This window comes from Apus apus, chromosome 7 (assembly GCF_020740795.1).
Source record: "Apus apus isolate bApuApu2 chromosome 7, bApuApu2.pri.cur, whole genome shotgun sequence".
Lineage (NCBI taxonomy): Eukaryota > Metazoa > Chordata > Aves > Apodiformes > Apodidae > Apus > Apus apus.
This window is the reverse complement of record NC_067288.1, coordinates 8492921-8512644: the sequence shown is the minus strand read 5'-3', so window position 1 is coordinate 8512644 and position 19724 is coordinate 8492921. Positions and strand designations below refer to the sequence as shown.

Here is a 19724-nt window from a genome sequence, read left to right as displayed (position 1 = left end):
GTAAAGAGCTTACTGCAGTCTATTAATTGCAGTTGATGGGCAAATCTGCATTCCTTAGGAACTTTTGCATCCCACATTGTTCTTGAGATTGCACAACTTTAAAAAGCTTGCCTTTCACTCTGCCTATCTACTTAAAATTCATTAAAAGTACATGTTTGAAGAAACGTTTTCAATTTGAAGAAATTAACTATGATTAAGTTGTAACATTATCTAACAATTGCACTGTGTAAACTACAAGAGGTGAGGTCAATCATTCAAGTACTTCGTAAGTAAGACCACTGTGAAATGAGAAGCAATTTAGTCTATTATTATTGCTTTTCCAGAGATAATTTGCATGCAACAACTCAATTTGTTGCAATGACTGTGTGTGAGAGAAACTGAAACACTTGCTAGTTTCAGTTTTGATAGCAACATATACTGGCTTTGAGCACTGGTTAAACAGCTTCATAGTTCTCTGAGGTAGCAATGGTGGATGGAAAGAAAGCCCTAAAAGCACAGTGTGTAGTGAAGGCAACCAATTTGTCTCCTAGGTGAAACCACAATGGGAAAAACATGAAACACAAAACCTTTCCTGGATTTTTTAAACTAGTATATTAATTTCAACTCCTCTGGCTTTTATAAAATGAATTTCTCATGCAGAAATTGCCAACAGACAATGCAATAAATCAAATACTCCCTAGAGGATGCTTTTGTCTGATTTGTACTAAAACTCTAGAGTGAAGCAATAAAGCTTTTGGAGTTTTAGCTTCATTCTTAATGCTCTGTTCCATGTTATTTGTATAGTCTTTGAGGAACACAAGAGTTCTAAAGGCCTTGGCAGACATGTAATCACTGTTGAGCTTTAGTTTACTTGTGATTTAAAGGGTAGCATCCGGAGTCTATCTTAGGAGTACTATACAGTAATTATGCCCCAGCAGCAAAACTGCATCTCAAAAAGGTGATCATCAAAGGGTATGCAATTATCATAGTGTGGATATCAAATGATATGTAGTTCACCAGGACATTCTTGTGATTTTTTTTTTTTTTGAGAAAAGTCATGCTCCTAATTGACTTGAGAGCTTCAGAAAATCCTTGGATCCACAACTGCTAGTTAGAGCCCTATTTTCCACCTATTTGAGACAAGTTACTCCCTTCATGCCTCATGGAAACTCTGTTTGTGTGCTGCTCTGGAGTGATGTGGAAGAATGGATTTTGGAACCTATTGAGATCTGTGTGGAAATAAAAAAGAAGATCATTTCATGTGGGAGCTGAACTTCCCCATGTTCTGTGATGTGGTGTGGCAGAGTATGGTGGTATTTGATGCAAAGGTTGGCTCAGTTTGAGCTGATGGTGCTATTACATTTGCAGGAAGAGAGCAGATATGTTTCAGTGTTTTTGGGGGCTTGATTTTTGGTAAGGTTGCAGAGGGGGAACCTGAAAAGGCCTCATGTTCTAGCTCAGGTATGCAGAGGAGTCGTTTTCATTCTTAAGCAATTAAGGTCACTTCAGCAGTAACTTGTTTTGACAGAGTCTTAAAACCTGTATGTAACCTTAGAAAAACGGAAACAAAATGCTGATCACTTTGGATTTACGCTGACTGACACTTGAGGTAATTATCAGTCTCTTTATAAACATTGCTACATTAATCTAATTACGAGATAAATTAGTGCCAAGCATTTTACCCCATGGTTAAATTCCTTTGATGCAGACGAGGTGCTTCGCAGTAATATTCTTTGCAGTAAAGCTTGCCATCTACTGGCTAATTGTCAGTACTACCAGAAACAATATCAATAGCATCTTTTAAAGATTTGGTACGAGCTATCAAATATAAGAAATGCTGAGAAAGAGGTGTGGGGTTTTTTGTTGTTATTGTTGGGTTTGGGTTTTTTGTTTGGTCGTTTGTTGTGTTTCGTGTTTTTTTGGGTGTTTTTTTTTTCCTTTTGGATAAGCTTATTTAAACCCATAAAGTGGTTTTGTAAGTGTATGAATAATTGAGCTTATATAACTAATCAGCGCTAAGGGTGCATGATATTGGTCGGGTGAAGACTTCTTACTGATCAGAAGCCTTAAGTGAGACAAAACAGTTTGGACATTGGAAATGCATGACAATGAGCACAGGAGGGCAAAATCAGATTAGTGGGAACATTAATATAAACAAGGCAGGGGTTTTGAAAGGGCTAAAGCAATTTGGCATAGATCTTCTGACTCCTAAAAGGAAACCAGTGTTCCTCAGTAAACTGGGTAGTTTTGAAGAGCTCGTCCTTATATCTTTCCTGACAATTTAGTTGTTTGGTTTTTTTTTTCATTTGAATCAGAGAGCCAGAGAGTTCATGTGTGCTTGTCAAATTATTTTGTTATCATAAATTGATAAAATCAACAGTAAATTGATGATCCCCAATGCCAAGAATCAGATTAGCAATCTCAGCCATTCAAAGCCACAAACAATATATACCAAACTGTGCTGGGTTACTTTTGGCAGAAATGTTTTTTCCACAAAGACTTGTTCTTTCCATACATGACTATCCCTACATGTTGATGAAATATCATAATCAGCAGCAGAATTTCAAATCAACTTTCAATCACTGCTAATCACATTGTTATGAACTAGAGTTCAGCTGATGTGGTCGTTCCTGCACTTTGCTAATCATCTCATCATGCCTGAAGGCTGCTTGTAATTCACAATGCAATTCTTCAAATGTGCCTTCTTCCCCTGAAGGAGGACTCTAAGCTTTACAGCAGCTCTCAACACTAACAGCTTCAGGGTCTTTTACACACTCTGCAGAGATTTCCTGACCCTTTTAACAGAGCTGGTCTATTTTCCAAAAAGAAAAAAGAAAAATGAATTAGAAGACAGAGAATTTCTTGATACCCATATAGTCATCAACACTGATGTGTTTACTCTGTTTTGAGGAGACTTCTTTCTTTTTTTTCTTTAGCTTTTTTTTTTTTTTTTAACGAAGAGTTATTAATTCACACATTTGAATTAAAATTAGGAAGCTACACAAGCTAATGCAGATAAAGAAGTTCACAGCAAAATCTGACTTTTTATTAACTCATATATTTTGGAAAGAAATGGATACCAAAAAAATGATATGCTGGCCTATAAGTTGAGAAATAAAACTTTAAAAATACTCCTTTGGAAAAAAATTACCAAATTAAAATAGCAAAACAAAGTGTACTAATTTTAAAATTATTTTAAATTATTAAAAATAATATTTTTTAAAAAAAAGAAAGAGTAAATGTGTGTTGGGTGAGGGCTTTTATTGTTCTTAATTTGCTAAAATAGCTTTTATAATTGACATCTTGGTTGTGGTCATTCACTAGAAAGATTAAATTTCATTGGAATCAGTGAAGGAACTATTGCTTCTCGTAGTACTATTACTGTTCCCAGCCAAAGACTTACCTTGTGGTCAAACAAGCTCACTAAAGAAGTCATGGGACAACATGACGGTAGCAAGGGTTTAGCTAGCCCAGTGCCTGGAGTTAGAGATAAGAACCTTCAATGCTTATGTTCATTTCTTCTTTAAACTTGCCTCTGGGATTTTAAACAAGTGTGCAAATCTGTGTCTCTAAAACATCAAGCTTTGTGACTTGAGTGAGATCTTGAAATAATTAGCGTTCGACTGGAAATATTAAAATATTGCCTAAGGCATTTAGTGCTGCATTAAAGAGCGCTTGGCTTTGGCATAACTAGGTATATCTCAGTTTATATACAGTGCACCACGACACAGAAAATACAGTTCATCACTATGACAATACCTTCCTTGCAAAGACAGCCTTAGAAAGTTGTGAGTGTGTATATATATTCAATCTTGATGTATCTTGAAGAACTAGGGAAGCACAGCTGCATAATTGACAGCGACAGAGATTGGGATCAGACACTTTCACCATGGGTTGAAAGGCACAGGTGCCATTTGTGGATCAGCATCTGGCAGATGGGGAAGAAAAGGGCAGGAAGCTGTACCATTCTGGGTATAACAGAAGTAGGTAAGGGGGGGTGCTATCTTAGCCCCCAAAATAGCCATTCCATTGAGATTCTCTGTGAATACACATTTTCTGTGTTTCCACACAGTTCTGCTTGCCAGACTAAAGTCTCAAAGTTCCTAAACATTGCACTGATATTATTTTACCCCTTCCCTGCCCATGTCCCAAAATTTTTGTCTACCGTCTTAATTATTTAATATAATGAGCAGCTTATAGTTACTGTGGTGCCATTTCTCCTTTGTGAGCTTCACCTGGGAGGGAAGTGCCAGCCCCAGGACCTGACCTGCGTTGTCCACACCTGAAATTATTACTCACTCTGCTCAATGAAAAAGCATATCTTGGGAAGTTATGAACAAACTTTTGCCAAAGAAGCAAGTACTTGTCATTGTGTCTACAAGTACTGTGATCATGAAGGGTTAATCCTGAATCTTTAACTTCAGTTGTGAGTCCAAAACATCCTAGCATGTTGTTATAGAAACCACTTTCAGGCTTTAAACCTTGAATTACAATTATTACCATAGTAACCACTACTGAACACAGGCAGAAAAGAAAAAGGCAGTTACACAAATACTTCATTTCTATTAAAAAAGCCATATTTTTTTTTCCAAGTACATTTATATCAGCAAAAGCAAGGAAAGTAAATAAAAAACCTATTTGCTTAAGCAGAAGTATTGTATATTAGAACAAGAGTAACAATTCAGTAGCATTAAAATTTTAAAATTTTGTTTATGAAACACTTTAAGATTAAAGCTATCTGTGATTCAAATTATAGAACTGGTTACTAAACCAGTGTCTCCATTTCACTGGTCTACAAACACTTCTGCAAGTTCACATCAATTTGGTGCTGAGCCCTCAAAAGGAAGGCCGTTATTGTTTGCTGTCATTTTCCTTTGCTTTCTTTTTACCATTGTCCCAGAGTTCCTGACCCTGTGAGCACTTACTCCCACAGCAGCAGTCCTTACAGCTGTGCTGACTGATTATGTGAAACACAGCAACAGTCTGACAGCTTTTCCTACAAATCAGCCATGCAGTGACTGTTTTACCATGCTGCAGTGAGGTGTGCTCCTGCAAAAGCACCTGCTTGGCATGCACACACACATGGCTGCTTTCCAGCTACTGCAAGAGAGCTGGAGAAAAGGTGGGGGGGGAGGGTGCAGCTCATTAGCTTGTCAGTTGTGTTATCAGCAGTGGGCAAATAAAACACACACCTCAAAAATGAGGTAAATGCTTTCTTTAATTCTAAAAGTAAGTAATTTCTGGGTCTCACTTTATTTTACATCATACCCTATTGTCTATGGTGGGAACAGGATGAGAATCAGGTCCAGGAGGTCACCAGGTCTACAGGCTGAATTTGGAGGATTTTTGGTTCAATTGGACATCAAAGCATAGTGCTACTAGCAATGCAGACAGACTGGTATCCAATGGGAATAAAATAGTTTATTCACTGCTACTTTATGTTTAGCACTAGAGCTCTGCAGTTTAAGTTGACAGCGCATAGTGATCATCGTGCTTTTACTGTGCAGAGACATTTTTGTTTGTATAAGATGCAAGTCAGTGGCTGATCAGAGCTGGAAGGCAGCTGATATCCATTACAGTAAATGATGCAGATGCTGATGTAGAAACTTAACTGATTTCTGCTGTGCAATCTCTGCTACTGTATACACTCTATCTGAATAGAACTTTCCTCTTTAATAGTTTCATGATATATGAAATTATTTTCACATTTTTATCTTCTAATTCTGCAGAAAAGTAAATAGTGCAATGAGATATTTTCTTTTTCCCCTTTAGAAATGATGAAATTTCTTTTTGGTTGAATTCACACAGCAGAATTTATCTTTAATACTGCAGAACAGGATTCATATACACGGGGACATGGGAGATAAATAGGCAGGTGAGCAACAACCAGGATATATGGTCCTGAGGGCCAGCTTCAAGTTTGCCTTTCTGTCAGCTCTAGAAATAGAAAATAGAAAAAAAATAGAAATAGAAAATTTACTGTGCTCAGAACCTGAGAAAATTTTATTTAGATAATAAACTTTATTGCTTATAGGAAAGATCTGGTGATTCTGCAAATTAAATGTCTTTATCCCAAGGATTCAATTAATACCTTTCCTGTCTGCACTGCTCTTAGGGCTTCCTAAAGCTGGGGACATCCTCACCATATAACTTAGGATACAGAGTCACGTGTGGTGACCACTAAAAAAAAAAACCACTAGGTGGTTTAGTTAGGGATATGAATTATGTCTTATACTCTAAAATGTTAGCTTGAAATTGTTTGCCCTTAGTGAGGTTTCTCAGCATACCTCGATTAACTTGTTTGAATGGGTGGCTTGGTAATGCTTTTGTGAAAGGTGTTGCTCCTGCCTTGCTCCCAAGAGGTACAAAGATGGCAGCATCAAGCCTTTTAAAATTAATAAAAGAGTAATCTGGCATTTCCAAACTTTCAGTACCCAGGGAGGGGTGCCAAGTGGTGCCAGGGAAACAGAAAAATGAAAGCAATGCTTGTAGTTGGAAAGGTACCACCTGTACTCAGCCATGCTAAGGAGGAAAGCTAAAATGTACACCTTGGAAGCAGGCACATGGCCAAATAATGAGGGAAAAGGTGCCAGAGCCAAGAAGGGTTGTAGAAAGACCAAAGCATGGTCTCACTTCTTCTTTGCATCCTTGGGGGGATTTTCCGAAACACAGAGGGAATAACACAGCATAAAACTGTCAGTTTGTGAGTTTAGTGAAATCCAGTCACTCCTGGTCTGTTTGGATTCCAAATAGTAGAAAACAAGGAGCAAAGGAGCTGTTGCCTGTCAAAGAGGCCAAATCTCACCTTGAAAGACACAAGGTCTCACAGCTTCTCTGGAGACTGGAAAGAGTTTACAGCACTTTGCCTTTGTGTAAGACAGGCTCCTGGCTCCCTATGAGCTCCTGGCTCCTGTTGAACTCAGCATCAGCAGGGAGGTGGGGGTGGGCTGAGCTGGGACATGCTGCCCCTCAAGCAGATTAGCTACTGCTGACTTGTAGCTCTGAGGTTTCATTTAGGCCAGGACATGCAAGCAGCTGTGCTACCACTGTGTTCAGTTACTAACGTGGAAAAGAAAAAGCAGTCAGAAATGCTGCCAATTGCTGCTAAATCTTTGATCTACTGAGCTTGGAGTAGAGGAGCTAAAAACTGAGTTAAAAATTCACTTCAGGTCCAAATTCTGTGCCCATGTATTGTTTTCTTTTGAAACCCAGCAGAAGGTCTCCTTTACCTGTGGTTATGCCCTCCACTTCAGTATCTCTTTTCTTAATATGAAAACAGCCTACAGTGGTGATTCAAACACACAGTAGCACATAAAGGTGCTGTGATTTTAAAACTTAGCCTTCAATGTCTGTGACACTGACCCAGGTGTGAGTCAAAATTGGACAGGCTTTCTGTTAGAAATGCATCACATCTGCCTGTAACATGGGGCAAGAATTCCTCTTCTGGTGAGGGATATTTTCACGTTCATGTTGCAAGCCAAAGACTTCAGAAAATCAGTTTTTCCCCTCTGTAAGTCATGCTTACATTTTGGCTTCAAGACTATATATATATGCTCATTGGTAAAATGTACTACACTAATAAATAATAGGGGAAAAGTTATTGTCAGGTATATCACACAGGCATATGTTCACAGCCAGGTTTTGATGACTCAATGTATTCTCCCCTTGTTTTTATGGCACTCAGATGACCCCGTCAAGGCACATCATATCAGATGCACCATATCCATATGCACAGCCAAATCTCTAGCAACAAATGCACATTCAGAAAATGATGGGTTTTTACATACTAGAACAGGGGAAAAAAAACCATAACAAAACACATGCAAGTTTTTATAGATCTACTCCTTTTCCCAGCTGGCTTACTATGCTCTGCTTTGAAGCCTGCAAATAAATTAATGTTTTAAAGTTTCTAAGTACAAAGCTGTGCACCAATGTCTGCAGAGGTTGAGATTGCCACCAGTAGGTTCTCAGTAACACAGCTGAGAACCAAGTGTTGCTGAAGCCAACAAAATGCAGCAGAACAGCAAGATCAGCTCCAATTTTAGACTAGCATCACACTGATACCATAGCCACTGGAGTGCATGCTGTCCCTCCAGGCTTGCTGAATGCATAGTCCTTTTCTCACACTTTCTGTTTCATACTACATAACAGTACTCTCATGTCAAAACCATGATGCTGCTTCTCCTGTCTTCCCAGACTTTAAAAAAGTAATCAGCCCTGTGGCAGATCAGCATTATGTTGCTGGATATAGAGTGCATTCTGATTAAAATGCCACAGGAATGAGCAGAAAGGTTCAGTGCAGCTAAGATGCACAGTGAGTACATTCTTTTCCAGCATGAACTTTGTAGAGGAGTTAACATTCCAGCCCTTTTTGTTATTTACTGAATTCTTTTCAATAGAAGTCACCTACAATTACCTCTGCATGAGCTAATTACAATTTGGGATTTAGAAACTGCTTGGGAAAAGTCACAGCTCCTGTATTTTGGGACAGGCTACAGCCTAATGGGAGGGGAACTGGTGCAACCAGAGTTTCTGTCTGCTCTCCTGCTGAGCTTCTGTGCTGACAGAAGCTACCAACAGAGTCAAGGTCATAACATTGAGATTGCTAAATGATGTGATCATGATCAGCACAAGTTGCCCTCACTGACCTCATCCAGCTGAAAGTCAGTCACAGGCCCAGTATAAGGATGCTCTAATGTGAACTTTTGCAGAGGACTAGTCTTTTGAACGCTAGTTTCATGTTAACAGTTAAGTTTCACCATGGTCATGGCTCTGACACATAGTCTGTGGTAGCTTTCCTGGCCTGCAAACAAGCTGCATTGTAGCATCCTAAAAAATCTACTGACTTTTAAAAATGATTTTACAACCTTTTATTCACAGAATAAGCTCAGAAGCAGACCATAAAACGACTCTAAGTTATATGATATGAAATTATTATTCTCAGTCCACAGACCACCACGGTTTACTCTCCCCTGATTTCAAGAACTGTTTGCTGATTAATGGAAAAACTCTATGTCCACCTTCAACACACTGTATAACCTACAGAGATGTTGTTCCACCAGCTTCACTTTTCCCTAAGAGCATCCACCCTCTCCATGTCCATGTTAGAATCCTAGAGTGGAGAGGCCAAGATGTCACTTGATTACACCCCAGAATTCAGTTGCACCTGACAGCAAATGAATCAAATGAAAGAACAAAATTTAAAAGCCAAGAGAAGAGCAGCTACAGGTCCCATTGTCTTCTGTTTCATAGGTGAACTTGGATTGAACTGAATGTGTGGGACAAGTCAAAATTTTTGGAGGTTCTTAGGAAAGTCAGAAATCTTACTCTACTGATATCTACGAAGCAAGTCCTTAGTTGACATTTACCATCCTCTTCAGGTAAGGAGCTGGCTCTATCACATGGTTATTTATGCAGCCCATTTGGCTGCCTTTCATTTTGCAGCAGAACAGGGTTATGAGTCTGTGTAGTGGTGATGACAGCAAAGTGCAGTGAGCTTGTGACACTACCAGGCCAGACAGTGCTAATGGATCTCCTGCATTCATGTCATAGCACTTGTCTGGCTCACTGAGTCAAGTCTTTTGCTTTCTCAGAGGGTTCAAGGCTGTATGTGTCACACCAGTCCAGGTGCTCTACTAAGGTGATAATTTTCCTTCCTTGTTTCCTACATAAGCATTTTGCAAGCATCATATAGTTCATGGGAATTACACCAACTGTACTAGCATGAGCCAGGCAGAGTCAGAGATCACACAGAGAATCTCTTGGTCTTGCAGCACCAATCTCAGTTTCCAGTGAGCATGTGTGCTTTGAGGAGGAGTGACTGTCCCAAAGGAAGAGCAAGAGTAGGTATTCAAAAGCCACTCTATAATTACAGCTGCTGTTCTGTGAAATCTTTGTAAAATGCTTCATTGCAGAAGTGACGCAAAACCGGAATATTCACCAGTATCAAGGCATGCCCAGGAGATTTCCTTGGGGAACACACTAAGTAATAAGCCTTTCATATTAAAGGAATTTCACTAAAAGGCAAATTGTTTTTATAAGCCTAATGTGGTGCTGTGCTTTATAATAAAAACACCTGCCACTAGGGCATTAAATGTCTGCTATAAGTGAAGAGCTATCCAGCAAGCCTTCATCAAAATTAGAGCAGTAAGATTTTTGCTAGTAAAATGATAAAAAATTTAAAACCATGAATAAATAAACACTATCTAGAAGCAATCAGAGTAGTGATGTCATTACTTGGAGGCTTTACAAAAATTATGTTATTTCCCAGTCAATATTCTCCTTTATTTCCTCTGTTTATTTAATTTATGTAAGAGGCAGATCTGACTCCTTGGCTTTTCTTCCTTTCCTAGTTCTGACTTTTCTGCCTTAGATTTCTTCCAACCATTCTTATTTTCCTCTGAGGCCTGATCCTAAGCAAAGTCATGTTTGCAGGGCAGCAATGAGAAGTTACAGTAAATTTGTGTGGCTGGTAAGTGAGCCTGCAGTGATTGTAGCCCCAGGACACAAGGTAACTCATGGCACCGGCTCCACAGAGTAACACAGATGCTTACAGAGCTGTGTCGAAGTGCTCATGCTCCACAAAATGATCCAGAGGACAATAAAGGTGCTTGGGTCTGCTGTTCCCTGGATATAAGATTTAGTCATCCCTGTTGCAGTAACAGTGGCATTTTATGTCATGCCACTGCTCTTAAGACATGGAGAACTTGAGATGGAGGTGGTGTAGTGGCTGGGAAGGGGAAGGTAAGTTTAGCAAGGAGGAGGAGAGAAGTAAGGCCTCCACAGTTTGACATCAACAAGCTTTCTCTATCTGAAGAAACTTTGGTCCCATAAAATGATGAAAAGACAGAATACTCTATTTTGAGGGAAAGTACCTTCCTCACAGTCCAGGCTTACCAGTACAGAGCCACAGAGCTGTCAAAGGACAGCATCCTGACCCTGTTTTTTTGTTAAATTATGCTATATAAATATATGAGATCAGTGTAATAGTAAAGGTCTGGCCAGGAAAAAATTAAGTAGAATTTGATACCAATAATGAATGGTAAATATCTAGTGACTATATTGCTGGGAGCTTCTTTTTGCTGAGAGGTCTAAGACAGGGCTTTTTTCATGATTCCAAAGGGCATCATACAACACACTGTGCCAAGAGACTGCAGAACAGATGGAGAAGCAATTCTTAGCACTTAATACCTCGGGATTTTCAAAAATAATTTTATCTTAGGATCAAATTTCCTTTGATCATTTTGATTATTAATTATAGATATCCATTAAGAGAACAAGGCACTGTTACTGTGCTCCTCAAACAGTGTCTTGTCTGAAAAGAATGAAGTATCTTAATTAGAGGTTCAGCTGTGGTGTCTTTTCAAGACACTTTGGTATTGATTTGGCCATGCCAGCCTACTGTAACATGTATTATTCCATTAATAACCAAGGGAGTTTGTTGGCATAACAGTGTAGGAAGGCAGCACCAAAATGTTTGTCATTCAGCTTGCCAGAGCAGTTGGAGTATCACCATCTATTACTGCATGTAGACTATGGATTATAGTCTATAGCTCAAAATAGGTTAGATTTATGTGAAACCCTGTCCCTTGTGCTGTCTGTCTTAAATGGATCCAGCCCATGCTTCATCAAGTGATCTCAGGAAGATGCACTTAAAACTTGCTTTTCTGTCTGGTTATTTCTGCTAATAATTCTTTAGGTTAATTTTGTCTCTTCTGTTTTTGTCTTACCTGCACTTTAGTCATCATGATTGAATATATGAAATTAGCCACAAAATTAACCAGATGAAGACCAGTTTGTATATGTGCATGCTCAGTTTACTCTTAGTATCCTGTATTCCTTATTAGATGTGTTGATTCATTCTTGTTATCAACAAATTACATTCATTGACTGAGAGAGGTTTATTTCTGGAACTTTTGATGTCATCGTGCAATCTTAAATATACACGCCAGAGCTACATGCAGGAGTTACTATATTTACCATGTATTGCGTTCACAGATTACACCTGAGAAAGCAGAAAGTTTAGCTCCCCAGCAATGTGCCTTGGGGTGGATATGCAGAGCCAGGTGCAGGTCTGTCAGCAGATAACAAATTAGCACCTCCAGTCCCCTGCCCCTCCTCAGCTCCTTAGGGAGGGGCATGAGAGGGGATGGCTGAGGTTTCTTACAGCTCTGGAGCCTAACTCTTTCCCACATCATTTGGGTGTCTGTTGCCAAGCTTGCCCTGCAGTGTGAGAAGGGTTGAAGAGCTGATGCACTGTGAGGAGAGGTTCAGTGCCTGGCCACCAGCTCTGGGGTGATCACCCTGGCCAAGATTTGGTGCTCAGCTCTAGTGAGAACTGCTATTTGTTTGGCTGGACCATGAGGGCAGGATTTCTCTGAGAAAGCTCTGGGGTACTGCAGCAAAGTGAACAAGATTCAGACTGCCTTTGGTCCCTCATGTGCTTAGGGAGAAGAAAGCAAGCTGCAGTGCTGGAGCAGGAGGGGAGCAACTAAGCTCCTTCTGGAGAACTAGTGTCTGTCTGACTTGCAAGGAATGCCACGTGTCACCTACAGAGCAATGTGGTTGGTCCTGTGACAAGCTCTGTTGTGCTTTGCAATGGATGCACTTTCATCATGCTGTTCAGGTAAGATATGGATTGTATGCATGCAAACATAATATAAAGTGGTCTTTAAAAGTATTTTTTCTATTACGTAGGTATTCTTGTAAGTACCAAGAATTTGGATTAGGATCAAAACTGTATGTATCTAGGGATTTATTTATTTTTTACCTGGAAAACAAAACAAACCACAAACCAAAAATACCCCAACAAACTTAAAAACAACTGACTCTCCCAAACCACTACATGGGTCCTGATGATCAGAATTCCTATTCAAGTCAGTAGTGATGTTTTCAAATTGTTGAATCACAAAGCTTAACTTACCAATTACATGGATGGTCTTTAAGCACTTCAGTGTGTTCCTACTATCCCAAAATAGTTATGTTTCTTGGAAATTTAATTCAACTAGAGAAACACTTAACAGTTACTAAACTTACCCCACTCATGCCGGGTTTTTTGCCTGTTACCACAGTATGTGGCATTTGTTAGATTGATTGCTAGAGGGTGATGATCTCTTTCTAGGCTGCTCTCTTCTAAGCTGTTAACCATAAAACCAATTATGTTTTATTATTAGCAAAGAGAAGTAATGTGCCAGCAAACCTGTTGGAATATTCTTTCTCCTCTGCCACCTTTCTTTCCTGGTTGAGATACCAAAAGGGATCCCAGTTTGAATAGCATGCTTAGGAGAAAGTGCAGGTGCAGAGTTCCCAATGTCAGCATTTCTCAGTAAGTCATCCTGCCCTGCTCCCCAGGAGGTGGGCTGGATTAGCTCTTGTAAAGAACCTGAACTCACGCAGTAAGTGGGGTTGTCACTTAGGAACATCTGAATTTCAGGTACAGAATCCATAACTGCCAGTTGACTTCACTGAGATGGCATTTGCCGGCCTTTGATGAAATTTTTATAAAGCAGTTTTTATTAAAAGCTCACTAGGAATATGGTGTTGAAAAAGCAAGATGTTGTTTTCACTAGTCTGCAGCTCTTCACTGTTCCTTAAAATTTTCATAATGCTTTTCCTTTTCCTTCTCCACACTGTTGTGGCTGTTTGCTGCAGTGATTGAGTTTTCATAACTGTCAGAACAATGTCAAGACAATGTGAAGACAGTGTCAAGGCAAATGCAGAAGGGTGACAGTGTGAAGGAGAGAAAGAGAGAAGAGCTGTCAGTACTCAGAGTGCTCTGTAGAGAAAATATTTCAATGGTAAAACCATTGTCACCATGCGCTTAGCAAGAGAGAGAATGAAGTGGAGACATTTAAGTTACTGCACTATGAACATGTCTAGATGACAACTTGGTGTTAAAGAACTAGTTAAAAAGCAATTTGCGAAGATACCTTTCCTCCCTAACTCTTGTCCTATATTATCTTCTTAACCATGTTAGAGTCCCTAGTACCCTATCAATAGGTCAGAGTTCTGATTTAAGCTTCTGGTATATTAATTTGTAGGAAGCACACTTGAGAGAAAGTCAAAAAACATTGATATTTTTTTATATATATTTTTTTTTCCCTTGGTGAACAGTATGCCTCAGCATGGAAAGAGATGCCATTGCCTATCTGCAGGAAAGTGGAGGGTTTTCCCACTTAATGTAATTCCAGGATACTTTATTGTCAATGAGCCACAAACTCTGCTTGTGGCAACAGTCCAGAGTGTGATCAAAGTGCGTTGCAGGGTGCTAAGTATCCTGCTCCCATGTTGGTGCAGAATTAAGGTATATACTTAATTCAGCCTCATAGCATATATATATATTTTTTTCTGAAACGTCCTTGAAGAGGAGACACATTCTCAGAAGGGCAAATAAGGGACAGATGTACAGCTCATATGGGGCTAAATTTTGGCACCGGTCTTGCTAGAAGTCTGTGAATGTGGACTTTATGCATGCGTTTTGTGCTTTCCTCCTCAGCCTTAAAGATGGAGAGAATTAAGGGTTTTCTTACTATTTCTGTCCTGTTTCTGAACATCAGGATAACCAGATATGAGAGGGATGAGATGGACATTAGTCAATATCATTGCAATTCTGGAAAAATAAAACCCCACTGTTAACAGCTTCTAAATGACTTCATAAATAACACTGAAGAGGTTTAAAAATTAACTCCTAACTAGTTTCAAGGGAATAACATACCCTAAACTCCTCAAAATACTTCAGGGGTAGTCTTTTCAGATAGAAGGGTTAGGTGTTAACTATTTGAATTGAAAAGGGCTAAGTATTTTCTAAATACCGTATTTATTTATTATAATTTGTTTTAAGGAAGTAGGTTGAAAATAACCATAGAAATACTTGCTATTCTAATGTTACCCTGTTCCTATATTACATCCATTTGCAATTTATGACAGCATTAAAACTAAAAGCATCAAACCTGTGACTTTTCTTAGATGAACTGCATATTTTATCCATAGCTGCAGTAGCAATACTTTAAGTAAGCTGTTTAAACTGACTGTTGTCTAAGTTAAGTATTGCTGAGGGCTCACTTTCCCCTTGCCCAGTCAAGTTTTGTTAACCAGAAAATAGTCTGCCATTTTGAATTGAGCATCAGCTGGAGAAGAACGTGTTTCTTGCCTGGGGCTCAGATGCCTCCTCCCATTAATGTTCACACCTCAGCCATCATGTGCCTCTAGTAATCGCTGAATCTCACCAGTCCTCACAAAGGAAAGTCTGTAGGATAGCAAGGTACTGACTACAAAGCATGTATTATTCCCTTCGTAAAAGAAGGCTAAGAGTTATCAAATAAAAAGAGTGATACACAAAGGAAATCCTTAAGAGTCAGCAATGGAAATCACAGATACAAGGACTTCCTACATTCATTGTAATAATGAATAAACACTTAATCCTTTTATCTTTTTAAAGAAAAAGAAAACACTTGCCATATTATAGATCTCTCAGGCTCAACAAAAATCTGGAAAAGTGTGTGTGTCCTCTCCCCACAATGTATGTGTGCATTTATATATGTGTATAACATATGAAGTGAGAAACCCAAGATCTAAATTCAGTGGTTTGAACAGGGAGATCATTTGGATTGCCTTCACAGCTCTCACTACATGCAAGGTATTCACCTTTCCCTTCTCCAGCTCAGCATTCTGACCTGCAAAATTGAGACATTGCCTACCTGCAGGCTATGAGCTTCAGTCTATTTATCTTTTGTAAAACATGCAATACACCTCATGTGGAAAAAGCTGAAAGTATTTTTATGGAAAAAAAAAAAGAAAAATCTCTGCACATTTGCAAGGAAGAAAGAGAATCCAAAAGAAGCCTATTCCTCCACACTGGCTTTGGGCACGATCACATCTTTAATGATAACTTCAAAGTCAGTAGAATTCTTAAGAGTTTCAACTGATGTCTAAGCTTAACACACTTGCATATTGAATTTAGGAGGACAAATTAGTTTTACAAGGTGAAATGCTGGACTGACTTTGAACATGAAAGAAAACCCCTCGCTATTAGCACAGAAAAATATGAGATTCCAAGACTGCACTTGAGAAGCAGAACTAATTAGAGAAGATTAACAGAAATGAGGCATGTAATAGCTGGAATAGGGCATGACCGCAGTATGAAAGGCTGAATCACTGGACCTCTCATCGAGGTCAGGATCTTAAAAATACTAGAATTTTTTTAAAAGCAAGTGACAAGTTTTGCAGATGTTACTGTGACAGCTGAACATTCATTATAACATTCAGGTTCTGTTCTGCACATAGGAGTTTCCCCCGTGTTACAACTGTTTTCAGCCTTCATGTCAGGATACATTTCTGAGCATGGGGTCTTATTCAGGACGATGTTCACATTCCCACTGCTCTGCTGGGAGTCCCGAGGAGAGAGTTACCAAGCCTTCACCACAGTGATAACACAGATTTATTTATTTTTTTAAATGGAGCTAGTAATTTTTTTTTTTTAATATTATTTTTTTAATGGAGACTGAAATACACTTTGCTATCTTTTTTCCTCATGCGTTCCACCGTCCATTTTCTCCTGTCACTAACCAGCTTCATACAAACTCTAATGATCTTTTTATTACTGAACAGTAATAAATGTTCCAGAATTGGTTGGACTACACTTCTGATATATTCCCTGAAATTACTGCTTTACTGGCACTGTAGTAATGAGCTCAGCAAAACTGAGAACTGTTCTTACAGAATAGCCTCAATTGGAAGGGACTTCTGGAGATCCTCCAGTCCAACCCACTTGCTCAAAACTGCATTGTTAGAGCAGAAACTTCAGCACCTTTTACCTACGATATGTCATCTTCTCAGAATTTTCTATGATTAAATAAATAGTCCTTATTTTGGGGAAGCCAGGTTTACTGTGAGCATGCATAACCACAAGCCTGTGGTTAATGGAAATGCTGGTGCTCATCAGTGGTTGCAGAAAAGAAGCAGTCACCCATGAAGACTTAGAATTCTTCAGTCTGATTCAGAGCCATGGCATAAAAAGATGTGCAGGGTTAAAAGAAAACAGCAGTATCAGTCTCTTGGCTCTCCGGATGTTTGTAGTTATGTTGACAAAAGCCAGGAAAGGGTTCTGCTGTCTGTAGGAAAGTTGATACAGTGTGTCCAAAACTGGGGCACAATTAAATACCATTGGCAGGTCACTGTGTGCCTTTCCTTTAGAACAACATGTTTCTATGCTAGCCCAAAGAAGAAATTATGCCATTCAGGGTGCAAAGATGTTTCTGATTGCTGCTTATCTGTTACAAAAAAAAAAAACAATCCCTGTAAAGTGTAATAACAGTCATCATTTGTTTTTAGTAGTAATGAAGAATGCAGTTACCTTAAAGTTTAGTTTATGAACTGGGATATAATGAGCAGAGGCCATTATTGTCAGCCCATCGAATTTTTTAAGATTAAAGAATGTAGTCCTACTTCTGATGCATTTCAAGTATCCCAAAAGGCATCATTCTCCATCTACTTGAGAAGAAATCACTCTTGATTACAATTGCCAGCTACTTTGTTATGTAAAGTAAAGCCATGCTGGTCCTGAGCAGACATAGCACAGTAGCATCTTCACTGAAATGAGCAGATTTACAAAGTTAATCCAGAATAAATAAAACTGAAATAAATTCTGCTGAACGCTAGTTGTGGAATAGCAGAAGATAAAAAGATACGTCTGTCTTATTTCAGCAAAACCCTTGTCAGCTCAGAGATGATGGCTGGAGATACATCAGGTCCATGGGAAGCTGTTTCCCCACAGTCACTGGGCAATGGGAGTGCCTACAGAGATCCATGGTAACAGAAAGTGCCTGTATGAATCTATGAACTGGTGGGCACTTTCCCAAACAAAAAGTTTATGGCTTTTAGGCTATCACAGAAGTTATGTAGAAGTAGATCTGGTTTTGTTCTGCTGTGTGCACAGAACTGAATCTTCTTCCTTTCTTCTTTCCATGAATTGCCAGTTCATTAAGTTAGTCTGTTTGCTGCAAAGATTTTTATCCAGATTCTTCAGAAGTTTTCAATGCCAGTCCTTCCTTCTCCTGTTTAATCCTATGAAAGTTTTGCTCTAAACACTTCTCAGTCTGCCACGGACAGTGGTGGAAGTTCTGAGTTGTCTACTTGTTCTTTGGGAAATCCAATGTTCTTTGGAAAAAGCCTTTTGAATGTGAAAATAGCAATTGATTTTAGTCACTTTACTCTTGCACTTTTCCATGAGCTCCAAAATGGGTAGATGTTAGAATAAATTGGATCAGACATTTAAGACATACTCAAGAGAGAACAGAGCAGATAGCTGTTGTTGCATCAAGCAGAGGACATTTTTACATGGACTGAGGCTTGCAAAATGTTCAGTACCATTAGTAGTGAATAAAGAATTACAAATGTCAGCTGTCGTTAATGTGAGAAAAAGGATGAGTTTAACTAGAAAGTCTGAATTGGTGGGTCCTACAAAATGTTGGTCAGATACTTTCTTTTTTCAGTTCCATTATGAAGGCACCTATTTGCATTCTGTTGTCATGATACATATGGCTCCAAATACTTATGCAGATAGTGATCAAAGAGGCTTGGATTATCATTCCACAAACACATTTTTCGTATTTTCCTACATTTTAAAGTAGGAATCAAAGTGAAGCTTTACTTTCAACCTTCTTTTAACTTCTGCTTTTTAAATTGAACAGTGCCAGGAAGAGTCTACACAGGCCTCCAATGTCTGATAAATTAGTGTAGTTCTCTGGCTTCTTCTCTCACTGTCATTTTGTATATCTTTTGTTATACAGCCTCTGTTTGCCTATCTTACAAGACTGATGCCTTCTCTTTCTGTACTTTACCCATGAGGTTATCAAGGGAAGGTAAGGGGCTGCTGGAGAACAGGTACAGTTAGAACTCCTCTACACAGTCAGAACTCAGCAGTGTTTTTGCCATTTTTGCAGCTCTTGAGTCAGTAGACTCAAAGATGAACTACATACCATGTGGCTGTATCTTGGTCATTGCAATTGAATTGCATCTGATGTGGCCCATAATTAACATCTCCAGAACTCTGTATGTAATTCTTGGCTCCAGTTTACTCTTCGATCCCACCAAAATTGGATCACCAGCAGATTGTGGTGGTATATTTAGCATTGCCTGCTTGCATTTAAGAGAGAGACCTGTATAAATAAGATGTATAAAAGATGCCTGTATAAATAAGAAGGTGCAGGTAGATGGGTGCAGACAGAACTCCTTTTTGCATGCTTTGAGCCAGCTCTCATCCAGCTGCCATTCCACTGTATTAGCATGACCCAGTGCCTGATCTAACATGCTTTGCCTCTCAGCACAAGCTTGGATTCAGCATGGTGCTAACACCACTACACCATTTCTGCACCAGAGGTGGCTGGATGACCAAGCAGCAGCATGTTGACATGTATTAGTTCAGACATACTCTCAGGGCTCTATTTCCAGCTGTTTGGAGGCTGGTGAATTGCACTGCAGACTTTTCACTAATAACAGATTCTGATTTCTTCTTTCAGCTATGTGGACACTTGACTATGTTCAGATTCAGAGGTGGTTAGTCATAGCAGAAACAGTACCACATCTGCTTTTTACTTATCTACAAATTGCCACAAAGCTTAGCAAAATACATCTGAAGCTACTGCTGTATACAGATATCTTTTCAAGGCTAGATTATTACAGTGAGAGTTTTGGATTCCCTGCTGTGAGTAATCCACCAGTGTATGTTACTTAAAATGCAGTTGCTTGGA

General features: G+C 39.1%; 2 protein-coding genes across 26 annotated transcripts in view; one reads left to right on the top strand and one right to left on the bottom strand.

Annotated features, from left to right (window-relative positions):
• Window positions 1-19724, top strand: part of ZBTB41 (zinc finger and BTB domain containing 41) — a 91231-nt gene that overhangs the window by 27619 nt on the left and 43888 nt on the right. For 17 of the 25 annotated variants that reach the window (XM_051625298.1, XM_051625297.1, XM_051625290.1 and 14 more), the window contains 2 exons: window positions 9232-9359; window positions 12427-12604. The exons of 3 other annotated variants lie outside the window; for them this stretch is intronic. The gene's annotated coding sequence lies outside the window, so the exon portion shown is untranslated. The remainder of the gene's footprint in view (window positions 1-9231; window positions 9360-12426; window positions 12605-19724) is intronic. 5 more of the 25 variants (XM_051625295.1, XM_051625279.1, XM_051625285.1 and 2 more) reach the window with 1 other exon arrangement.
• The window catches only part of CRB1 (crumbs cell polarity complex component 1), a 100195-nt gene that overhangs the window by 71622 nt on the left and 8849 nt on the right, over window positions 1-19724 (bottom strand). The gene's annotated exons all lie outside the window — the stretch shown is intronic.